Genomic DNA, 12253 nt, shown 5'->3' with positions numbered 1-12253 from the left:
CACCTGTCAGAAGTGCAGTACTACTCGGCACAAATGGGAGGTGTTGTGTAGATTCCATGTGCTGCCAGGACACAGGGACGAAGAGAAGGAGGCGGAACAGGGAGGTGAAGGATGAGGCACAGTAAGCCTTAACTTGAAAGCAGGACGAGGAGAGGAGAAACACAGTTGGGATGGTAGTGACGGTGCCGCCCCACAGGGCTCTGCGCTGTGTGCATCGCACCATTCGCACACACCTAGTTACGGCCCTGTCTCTCCCATATCACACAAAGTATTGACAGATAATTTTCCTACTATTCTCAAAGCGCTCCACTCGACACAGCTTCAAGAGACACATAATAAATTCACACATAGAGCTTACATCACACCAGGCCAACGAAAACATATGGTTCCTTCTGAATCTGGAAATTGTCTAAAGTGTGAAATTCCCAATGCTTTGTTCCTACATTGTTTGTGGAACTGCCCTAAGATAAAGAAATTCTGGTACAAAGTCTTATGGTTTATTAACTCAACATTTCATCTTAAACTAAAGTTAAATTGCAAAGCAATGCTTGGGCTGATTTTCACGGATTGGGACATCCCATCACATTGCAAACATCTTATCCCATTACTATTACTAACTTTAGGGAAAAAGTTGATCCTTACTAATTGGATTGTCAAATCTCCCCCTAGGCTTGATACTTTACGTTCACGCCTTATTCGTACCTTATACTTAGACCGCCAGTCAACCTTGCACAATGTCGACAGTAATGTTATACGCTTTTACAAAAAATACTACTGATTATTCAACTGGCCTGATATGTGAATTATTTTCTAATTTTTGATACTCATCTTGTTACATGCCTGTCATAGGAATGTTTTTCTATGGTCTTTGCCGACACAGACTCCATACCCTCTGTCCCTCCCTCCGCTCCCCCCTCCCCAGTTCATCCTCCTTGCTTTTTCTTTATCTATCTTCTCTAATTTTACCCCTTTTCTTTTGTAAGCTATTTGTGCATGTGTATTTTCTCATTTGATTGAAGGATAATACGGAACTATTTTGAATACTGTATTGTTATATTGTTAGCAAAAGACTTCATGATATGCTTGTCTCACCTTTTGACATGTTAGATTGTCTTCTTTCTCCAGTTTTCAAGAAATGCACAAATGTATGTATGTATGTATCTTTCTTTGCTACCTTCTAAAAACTCAATAAATATATATTTTTTTTAAAATCTCGTGTTTTTAACTTTTATCTGATAGTTTGTATTACCCTAGTTGTCTTGTTGAAGATGCAAAACATTTAACCATCTAAACATGGAATAACCCCATTTAGCAAGAAATAAAGAAAACTAAAATTGACCTTGTTTTAAAATAGTAAATTTTTCAGCATAAAAGGCTGTCTCAGTATTTCTCTGATCATGAAGTGAGTACAAAGCCAGCCACAAACTGTACCCAGATGAACGAATAATAGAGATGAGCGGGTTCGGTTTCTTTGAATCCGAACCCGCACGAACTTCACTTTTTTTTTCACGGGTCCGAGCGACTCGGATCTTCCCGCCTTGCTCGGTTAACCCGAGCGCGCCCGAACGTCATCATGACGCTGTCGGATTCTCGCGAGACTCGGATTCTATATAAGGAGCCGCGCGTCGCCGCCATTTTCACACGTGCATTGAGATTGATAGGGAGAGGACGTGGCTGGCGTCCTCTCCATTTAGATTAGATTTAGAAGAGAGAGAGAGAGAGAGATTGCTGTGATACTGTAGATTAGAAGAGAGTGCAGAGTGCAGACAGAGTTTAGTGACTGACGACCACAGTGACCAGTGACCACCAGAGACAGTGCAGTTGTTTGTTTTATTTAATATATCCGTTCTCTGCCTGAAAAAAACGATACACAGTCACACAGTGACTCAGTCTGTGTGCACTGCTCAGCCCAGTGTGCTGCACATCAATGTATTGTATATAAAGCTTATAATTGTGGGGGAGACTGGGGAGCACTGCAGGTTGTTAATAGCAGGAGCCAGGAGTACATGATAAATAATATTATATTAAAATTAAACAGTGCACACTTTTGCTGCAGGAGTGCCACTGCCAGTGTGACTAGTGGTGACCAGTGCCTGACCACCAGTATATTAGTAGTATTGTATACTATCTCTTTATCAACCAGTCTATATTAGCAGCAGACACAGTACAGTGCGGTAGTTCACGGCTGTGGCTACCTCTGTGTCGGCACTCGGCAGGCAGTCCGTCCATCCATAATTGTATTATAATATATACCACCTAACCGTGGTTTTTTTTTCGTTCTTTATACCGTCGTCATACTAGTTGTTACGAGTATACTACTATCTCTTTATCAACCAGTGTACAGTGCGGTAGTTCACGGCTGTGGCTACCTCTGTGTCGGAACTCGGCAGGCAGTCCGTCCATCCATAATTGTATTATAATATATACCACCTAACCGTGGTTTTTTTTTCGTTCTTTATACCGTCGTCATACTAGTTGTTACGAGTATACTACTATCTCTTTATCAACCAGTGTACAGTGCGGTAGTTCACGGCTGTGGCTACCTCTGTGTCGGCACTCGGCAGGCAGTCCGTCCAACCATAATTGTATTATATACCACCTAACCGTGGTTTTTTTTTCATTCTTTATACCGTCGTCATACTAGTTGTTACGAGTATACTACTATCTCTTTATCAACCAGTGTACAGTGCGGTAGTTCACGGCTGTGGCTACCTCTGTGTCGGCACTCGGCAGGCAGTCCGTCCAACCATAATTGTATTATATACCACCTAACCGTGGTTTTTTTTTCATTCTTTATACCGTCGTCATACTAGTTGTTACGAGTATACTACTATCTCTTTATCAACCAGTGTACAGTGCGGTAGTTCACGGCTGTGGCTACCTCTGTGTCGGCACTCGGCAGCCCGTCCATAATTGTATATACCAGTGACCTAACCGTGGTTTTTTTTTCTTTCTTTATACATACATACTAGTTACGAGTATACTATCTCTTTATCAACCAGTCTATATATTAGCAGCAGACACAGTACAGTGCGGTAGTTCACGGCTGTGGCTACCTCTGTGTCGGCACTCGGCAGCCCGTCCATAATTGTATATACCACCTAACCGTGGTTTTTTTTTCTTTCTTTATACATACATACTAGTTACGAGTATACTATCTCTTTATCAACCAGTCTATATATTAGCAGCAGACACAGTACAGTGCGGTAGTTCACGGCTGTGGCTACCTCTGTGTCGGCACTCCGCAGCCCGTCCATAATTGTATATACCAGTGACCTAACCGTGGTTTTTTTTTCTTTCTTTATACATACATACTAGTTACGAGTATACTATCTCTTTATCAACCAGTCTATATATTAGCAGCAGACACAGTACAGTGCGGTAGTTCACGGCTGTGGCTACCTCTGTGTCGGCACTCGGCAGCCCGTCCATAATTGTATATACCAGTGACCTAACCGTGGTTTTTTTTTCTTTCTTTATACATACATACTAGTTACGAGTATACTATCTCTTTATCAACCAGTCTATATATTAGCAGCAGACACAGTACAGTGCGGTAGTTCACGGCTGTGGCTACCTCTGTGTCGGCACTCGGCAGCCCGTCCATAATTGTATATACCAGTGACCTAACCGTGGTTTTTTTTTCTTTCTTTATACATACATACTAGTTACGAGTATACTATCTCTTTATCAACCAGTCTATATATTAGCAGCAGACACAGTACAGTGCGGTAGTTCACGGCTGTGGCTACCTCTGTGTCGGCACTCGGCAGCCCGTCCATAATTGTATATACCAGTGACCTAACCGTGGTTTTTTTTTCTTTCTTTATACATACATACTAGTTACGAGTATACTATCTCTTTATCAACCAGTCTATATATTAGCAGCATACACAGTACAGTGCGGTAGTTCACGGCTGTGGCTACCTCTGTGTCGGCACTCGGCAGCCCGTCCATAATTGTATACTAGTATCCAATCCATCCATCTGCATTGTTTACCTGAGGTGCCTTTTAGTTGTGCCTATTAAAATATGGAGAACAAAAATGTTGAGGTTCCAAAATTAGGGAAAGATCAAGATCCACTTCCACCTCGTGCTGAAGCTGCTGCCACTAGTCATGGCCGAGACGATGAAATGCCAGCAACGTCGTCTGCCAAGGCCGATGCCCAATGGCATAGTACAGAGCATGTCAAAACCAAAACACCAAATATCAGTAAAAAAAGGACTCCAAAACCTAAAATAAAATTGTCGGAGGAGAAGCGTAAACTTGCCAATATGCCATTTACCACACGGAGTGGCAAGGAACGGCTGAGGCCCTGGCCTATGTTCATGGCTAGTGGTTCAGCTTCACATGAGGATGGAAGCACTCAGCCTCTCGCTAGAAAACTGAAAAGACTCAAGCTGGCAAAAGCACCGCAAAGAACTGTGCGTTCTTTGAAATCCCAAATCCACAAGGAGAGTCCAATTGTGTCGGTTGCGATGCCTGACCTTCCCAACACTGGACGTGAAGAGCATGCGCCTTCCACCATTTGCACGCCCCCTGCAAGTGCTGGAAGGAGCACCCGCAGTCCAGTTCCTGATAGTCAGATTGAAGATGTCAGTGTTGAAGTACACCAGGATGAGGAGGATATGGGTGTTGCTGGCGCTGGGGAGGAAATTGACCAGGAGGATTCTGATGGTGAGGTGGTTTGTTTAAGTCAGGCACCCGGGGAGACACCTGTTGTCCGTGGGAGGAATATGGCCGTTGACATGCCAGGTGAAAATACCAAAAAAATCAGCTCTTCGGTGTGGAGGTATTTCACCAGAAATGTGGACAACAGGTGTCAAGCCGTGTGTTCCCTTTGTCAAGCTGTAATAAGTAGGGGTAAGGACGTTAACCACCTCGGAACATCCTCCATTATACGTCACCTGCAGCGCATTCATAATAAGTCAGTGACAAGTTCAAAAACTTTGGGTGACAGCGGAAGCAGTCCACTGACCAGTAAATCCCTTCCTCTTGTAACCAAGCTCACGCAAACCACCCCACCAACTCCCTCAGTGTCAATTTCCTCCTTCCCCAGGAATGCCAATAGTCCTGCAGGCCATGTCACTGGCAAGTCTGACGAGTCCTCTCCTGCCTGGGATTCCTCCGATGCATCCTTGCGTGTAACGCCTACTGCTGCTGGCGCTGCTGTTGTTGCCGCTGGGAGTCGATGGTCATCCCAGAGGGGAAGTCGTAAGCCCACTTGTACTACTTCCAGTAAGCAATTGACTGTTCAACAGTCCTTTGCGAGGAAGATGAAATATCACAGCAGTCATCCTACTGCAAAGCGGATAACTGAGTCCTTGACAACTATGTTGGTGTTAGACGTGCGTCCGGTATCCGCCGTTAGTTCACAGGGAACTAGACAATTTATTGAGGCAGTGTGCCCCCGTTACCAAATACCATCTAGGTTCCACTTCTCTAGGCAGGCGATACCGAGAATGTACACGGACGTCAGAAAAAGACTCACCAGTCTCCTAAAAAATGCAGTTGTACCCAATGTCCACTTAACCACGGACATGTGGACAAGTGGAGCAGGGCAGGGTCAGGACTATATGACTGTGACAGCCCACTGGGTAGATGTATGGACTCCCGCCGCAAGAACAGCAGCGGCGGCACCAGTAGCAGCATCTCGCAAACGCCAACTCTTTCCTAGGCAGGCTACGCTTTGTATCACCGCTTTCCAGAATACGCACACAGCTGAAAACCTCTTACGGCAACTGAGGAAGATCATCGCGGAATGGCTTACCCCAATTGGACTCTCCTGTGGATTTGTGGCATCGGACAACGCCAGCAATATTGTGTGTGCATTAAATATGGGCAAATTCCAGCACGTCCCATGTTTTGCACATACCTTGAATTTGGTGGTGCAGAATTTTTTTAAAAACGACAGGGGCGTGCAAGAGATGCTGTCGGTGGCCAGAAAAATTGCGGGACACTTTCGGCGTACAGGCACCACGTACAGAAGACTGGAGCACCACCAAAAACTACTGAACCTGCCCTGCCATCATCTGAAGCAAGAAGTGGTAACGAGGTGGAATTCAACCCTCTATATGCTTCAGAGGTTGGAGGAGCAGCAAAAGGCCATTCAAGCCTATACAATTGAGCACGATATAGGAGATGGAATGCACCTGTCTCAAGTGCAGTGGAGAATGATTTCAACGTTGTGCAAGGTTCTGATGCCCTTTGAACTTGCCACACGTGAAGTCAGTTCAGACACTGCCAGCCTGAGTCAGGTCATTCCCCTCATCAGGCTTTTGCAGAAGAAGCTGGAGGCATTGAAGAAGGAGCTAAAAGGGAGCGATTCCGCTAGGCATGTGGGACTTGTGGATGCAGCCCTTAATTCGCTTAACAAGGATTCACGGGTGGTCAATCTGTTGAAATCAGAGCACTACATTTTGGCCACCGTGCTCGATCCTAGATTTAAAGCCTACCTTGGATCTCTCTTTCCGGCAGACACAGGTCTGCTGGGGTTGAAAGACCTGCTGGTGACAAAATTGTCAAGTCAAGCGGAACGCGACCTGTCAACATCTCCTCCTTCACATTCTCCCGCAACTGGGGGTGCGAGGAAAAGGCTCAGAATTCCGAGCCCACCCGCTGGCGGTGATGCAGGGCAGTCTGGAGCGACTGCTGATGCTGACATCTGGTCCGGACTGAAGGACCTGACAACGATTACGGACATGTCGTCTACTGTCACTGCATATGATTCTCTCAACATTGATAGAATGGTGGAGGATTATATGAGTGACCGCATCCAAGTAGGCACGTCACACAGTCCGTACTTATACTGGCAGGAAAAAGAGGCAATTTGGAGGCCCTTGCACAAACTGGCTTTATTCTACCTAAGTTGCCCTCCCACAAGTGTGTACTCCGAAAGAGTGTTTAGTGCCGCCGCTCACCTTGTCAGCAATCGGCGTACGAGGTTACATCCAGAAAATGTGGAGAAGATGATGTTCATTAAAATGAATTATAATCAATTCCTCCGCGGAGACATTGACCAGCAGCAATTGCCTCCACAAAGTACACAGGGAGCTGAGATGGTGGATTCCAGTGGGGACGAATTGATAATCTGTGAGGAGGGGGATGTACACGGTGATATATCGGAGGGTGAAGATGAGGTGGACATCTTGCCTCTGTAGAGCCAGTTTGTGCAAGGAGAGATTAATTGCTTCTTTTTTGGGGGGGGTCCAAACCAACCCGTCATATCAGTCACAGTCGTGTGGCAGACCCTGTCACTGAAATGATGGGTTGGTTAAAGTGTGCATGTCCTGTTTTGTTTATACAACATAAGGGTGGGTGGGAGGGCCCAAGGATAATTCCATCTTGCACCTCTTTTTTCTTTTCTTTTTCTTTGCATCATGTGCTGATTGGGGAGGGTTTTTTGGAAGGGACATCCTGCGTGACACTGCAGTGCCACTCCTAAATGGGCCCGGTGTTTGTGTCGGCCACTAGGGTCGCTAATCTTACTCACACAGTCAGCTACCTCATTGCGCCTCTTTTTTTCTTTGCGTCATGTGCTGTTTGGGGAGGGTTTTTTGGAAGGGACATCCTGCGTGACACTGCAGTGCCACTCCTAGATGGGCCCGGTGTTTGTGTCGGCCACTAGGGTCGCTAATCTTACTCACACAGCTACCTCATTGCGCCTCTTTTTTTCTTTGCGTCATGTGCTGTTTGGGGAGGGTTTTTTGGAAGGGACATCCTGCGTGACACTGCAGTGCCACTCCTAGATGGGCCCGGTGTTTGTGTCGGCCACTAGGGTCGCTAATCTTACTCACACAGCTACCTCATTGCGCCTCTTTTTTTCTTTGCGTCATGTGCTGTTTGGGGAGGGTTTTTTGGAAGGGACATCCTGCGTGACACTGCAGTGCCACTCCTAGATGGGCCCGGTGTTTGTGTCGGCCACTAGGGTCGCTAATCTTACTCACACAGTCAGCTACCTCATTGCGCCTCTTTTTTTCTTTGCGTCATGTGCTGTTTGGGGAGGGTTTTTTGGAAGGGCCATCCTGCGTGACACTGCAGTGCCACTCCTAGATGGGCCCGGTGTTTGTGTCGGCCACTAGGGTCGCTAATCTTACTCACACAGTCAGCTACCTCATTGCGCCTCTTTTTTTCTTTGCGTCATGTGCTGTTTGGGGAGGGTTTTTTGGAAGGGCCATCCTGCGTGACACTGCAGTGCCACTCCTAGATGGGCCCGGTGTTTGTGTCGGCCACTAGGGTCGCTTATCTTACTCACACAGCGACCTCGGTGCAAATTTTAGGACTAAAAATAATATTGTGAGGTGTGAGGTATTCAGAATAGACTGAAAATGAGTGTAAATTATGGTTTTTGAGGTTAATAATACTTTGGGATCAAAATGACCCCCAAATTCTATGATTTAAGCTGTTTTTTAGTGTTTTTGGAAAAAAACACCCGAATCCAAAACACACCCGAATCCGACAAAAATAATTCGGTGAGGTTTTGCCAAAACGCGTTCGAACCCAAAACACGGCCGCGGAACCGAACCCAAAACCAAAACACAAAACCCGAAAAATTTCAGGCGCTCATCTCTAACGAATAATATTATGTTTAGCAGAATTAAATGATTTTGCATATGAATGTATGTTGCTTTTGTTGCAATTTAGTGGCTATCGACGCCGTAAGCTTTGCCATCCCCCAGATGAATGTCTTCCTGCAGATATAAGGAGTGAGCTGCTCATTTATCTGTAAGATCATTGGACTGGATGTGTACAGAGACCCTTTCAGCAGTGTGTTGTGCAGCTTGAACATTGTCATATCATTCAATGTCATGCTAAGTGTTTCCGTGCTTACTCAAGATGTTATGCAAGAGGTGACAGATAGCAATATTAATAGTTCTACTCCTAGTAATAGTGGTTCGATGCAGTCCTTAGGGTGCTTCAGTTTCCTCCCACACTCCAAAAACTGCATTAGGTTAATTGACTGCTCACAAAAATGGATCCATGTGTGGATGTGTGGTAGAAATTTTTAAAAGTAAGTGCCGATGGTGCAAGGACTGTGGTGACTGACAAATGTTCTCTGTACAGCACTGTGTTTTAAGGTGGCATTCATATACATAAATGAAAATAGCATAATTTTCTTGTTATCACTCAGTAGTAATTTCAAGTGCTGCTCCAAACAATCAGCGTCTGTTATGTGTTTGAAAAATGACAGTTTGGAGTTGATTGGTTGGAGCAGGGGCGTAACAAGGGTGGAACAAGTGGAGCTTGAGCTCCAGGTGCCGCTGGGGACAGTAGGCGCCGGCTCTCTGTAACAGAGCTGGGAGCCGGGATCTCGGGGTAGGAGGAGATGACTGGAAGAGAGGGAAGGGGTGGCCACCACAATGTCTGCATGTTCCATGTCACTGATTGCAGTGCAGAGAGTCCAGAGCAGTGTAGTGTGGTGTGTTGTAAGGTTAGAGGGGAGGTTTGGAGACTTGTTAGAAGAACTTTCCTGGCTGTCAAGTATCTGCATTCAGTGATATGAAACATGCAGGCAGTGTGGTGGCCACCCCTTCCCTTTCCTCAGTCCTTTCCTTCTACCCATGAAGGTCAAGCACATAGAAGTGCCGCCCCTCCAGGCAAAAACGAGGAACTGCTCCGCTGCTGCTCTCTTGGGGAGAATTAATTTGTACTGTATATACTGTGTGTATATGTTAATGTCTGTGTATACGTGTTTATGTGTGTGTATGTGTCTGTGTGTATATGTATGTATGTATGTATGTATGTGTTTGTGTGTAAATGTGAGTGTTGGTGTTTAAATGTGTGTATATTTCTGTCTGCATATGTGTGTGTTTATGTGTATACATATATGTCTGTGTATATATATATATATGGGTGTATATGTGTGTGCTTATGTATGTCTGTGTGCATATATCTTTATATACAGTATGTGTGAGTATATATGTGTGTTTATGTATGTCTGTATGTATATCTCTGTGTATGTGTTTATGTATGTCTGTGTGTATATGTGTATGTCTGTGTATATTTGTGTTTATGTGTGTATGTATATGTGCATATCTGTGTATATGTGTGTTTATGTATTTCTGTGTATATGTCTGTGTATATGTGTGTTTATGTATGTATGTCTGTGTATATGTGTATATCTGTGTATATCTGTGTGTTTATGTGTATGTATATGTGCATATATCTATGTATATGTGTGTGTTTATGTATGTATGTGCCTAAATGTGTGTGACTCTATATATGTATGTATGTGTGGTGGTGGTGGTGGTGGTGGTGGTGGTGGTGGGTGGGGGCACCGTGACATGACCCTGCTGCGGGTGTCATGTCTTCACACTCCGCCTCTAGGTTGGAGCACCATTTAAAATTAGTAACAAGCGATAACATTATCACTGCTTGCTAAATCTGCCCCAAAATTTCAGATAGTGTATTTTCTTTGTACATTAGAAGCTTAGGAGAGAATTCAATTAGCTATGGGGTGTCCGTGCTTCCCAATTCAATTCGCTGCGACTCCATGCACTAATCCCAAGAAACCAGATTATTTCCTTGCAGCCTCAGGAGCTGCGAAGAAAAAAAAAATCAATATTGAATGCACCCTCTGCATTTAACATATTGGGAACCCCATTAGATTCTTCATTTTACACAGGATCAGTGAGTTTTCATAGGTTTCCAGATGTTTTACCACATGGTGAAATGGCTAATTAAATGAATAGCCAGTGGCTTAACTACTGAGGGTGCAGCTGCTATGGAGCCCAAGCTGCCTCCAGGGTCTGCTGCTCCCCCTGCACCCTGACATTGGCTGCCTCCAAGGCCAGCTGCTGCCTCCTTCACCCCTGCCCACTGTGAGTATGGCCGCAGCATCCAATATCACCCCACAGGCCGCAGTTTACGTGGAGACTGTAGAGGGGGTGTGCGGGGCCCTTGCTGGCCAGCTCCAAATCCCAGATGCCGGGGCCGCGATTTGCGGACATTTAGGGGGCCGAGCCTAATTCTATGAAGTGCCCGTCCCCATCAGAGACCTCTGCTATGTTCAGGAGGGACAGGTAATGTATCTCCTGCTTGTACCCTCCCCCCTCTCTCTCTCTGATACTCCCTCCTTTGCTCCTCTCTCTCTCTTTTTCTTGCTCTCTCTGACACACGCTTCTCTCCCTGATACTGTCCCTCTCTTTCTGACACTGTCGCTCTCTCCCTCTCTGTCCCTGACAGTCTCTATATCTGACACTATCTGTCCCTCTTTCTCTCTCCCTGACACTCTCTACCTCTCTCTCCAATAGTGTCCCCCCTCTCTCTCTGACACTGCTGCTCTCTCTCCCCCTGACACTTTCTCTATCTCCCTATACTGTCCCCCCCCCCTCTCTCTCTCTGACACTGTGTCTCTCTCTCCCTGACGCTACTACTCTCCCTCTCTCGTTATCTCCCACTCACTACACTATTTGTTTGGCTCATCTCGCTTTCTCTCTCCCCCCCCTCCCTGACACTCTTGCTTGCTCCCCACCCTCTCTCTATTCCATTTTCTCTCTCTGACACAACTTAACCGGACTGTCTAATCTTAAAGGATAGACAGAATCAGGCGCAATTAACTATATAGTTTACAACAATTGTCTTTTTAAGTACGATATATTAGCAGCTCCTATTTGATTATCTGGAGAACAATAAAAATACATTTTGTGTTATTTAATTAATAAGTACCAACAAGGAGCACTCTAGATTTAAAATTAGAATATTTAATCACATTAAAAAATGTTTTTCATAATAACAAATGCTTTCAGAATAGCAATTATAGACCACAAGCAGCTGCCGTAAACATAGGGTTAATACCCTTGATATTTATATGACTGAATTGAGTCCAGAAAAAATAATTTTTATGTAACAGTCAATCATAAACAGTCCTGAATATAAAACTCACAGATGCAACTTCCAAGGTGTTATAAGTGATAAGCGGGTACGCTATGCTACTACCCCAGATTTAGGCACAGTTCTCACCCACAGGACTTAGTTTGGCTGTCCGCTTTCAGTACCGTCCATGGCGTCTGTGAAATTAGTTTTACAGCAGCACTTACAAGCTGACGATCAATGCTGATGTCCGGCTCTCACAATAACTATCCACCGTGCGGTCCGAGACTCAGGTGGCCGTTGTATGAGTTTACCTGTCAAACCAGTTATGTGGTTTATTTAATTTCATGTGTCTGTGGAATTTAATATGTTGGGAGGACCATACGATCACTCAGTACGAGGTTTTTAGAACATAGGAGACTTATCCTTAAGAAATCCAATG

This window comes from Pseudophryne corroboree, chromosome 5 (assembly GCF_028390025.1).
Source record: "Pseudophryne corroboree isolate aPseCor3 chromosome 5, aPseCor3.hap2, whole genome shotgun sequence".
In the NCBI taxonomy this organism is placed as follows: domain Eukaryota; kingdom Metazoa; phylum Chordata; class Amphibia; order Anura; family Myobatrachidae; genus Pseudophryne; species Pseudophryne corroboree.
This window is presented reverse-complemented; position numbering follows the sequence as displayed.